The sequence below is a fragment of the Morone saxatilis genome, unplaced genomic scaffold (assembly GCF_004916995.1).
Source record: "Morone saxatilis isolate NCDOM2014 unplaced genomic scaffold, NCSU_SB_2.0 Contig18, whole genome shotgun sequence".
Lineage (NCBI taxonomy): Eukaryota > Metazoa > Chordata > Actinopteri > Moronidae > Morone > Morone saxatilis.
The window spans coordinates 18,481,096-18,481,680 of NW_023339740.1; positions in this window are offsets into that span (position 1 = coordinate 18,481,096).

Consider the following 585-nt stretch of genomic DNA (forward strand, 5'->3'; position numbering starts at 1 on the left):
GCCAGCCCAATTTATTACTCATCCTCTAATGTATAGTACAAGAAGTATGTAGTATGATATGTCATTTATGAAATTATGGTAACATATGTGGCACAGAGGTCACATTATGCTCATATGGACATTCTGGGCAATGTGGACATAAACTACTGACCACACAAGCTGTTAAAGGAGAAAATGCACTGTTGACATCAATATTGAACTTTCAAAGACAGAGGGGTTGGGTATGTGTGGGAGACGATAAAACAGAAATTGAAAAATTATTTATTTTAATTCTAAACAGAGTTGGTATAGTGAGAATCAGGCGAAGAGACAGAAAAAAAGGACCTGATAAAGAATAATGTAGATCCTCTAACTTCACTTTGACAACTATACATTATAGATGTAGGTTTTCAAGACAGCCTTATAGAGACAGCTTGCCTATTAAAATGCTATAGCCTACTTAATGCTATACTTGCACAGCATTGGGTGTCAGGATAATTCCACTCATTTGGTTCGTCAGATCAGACACCTTCTACAGCCAAAATAACAAACATGCCTATGTTTTTTTCCATCCTCTTACCTATTGTGCTTGCTTGTTTGAGGTTG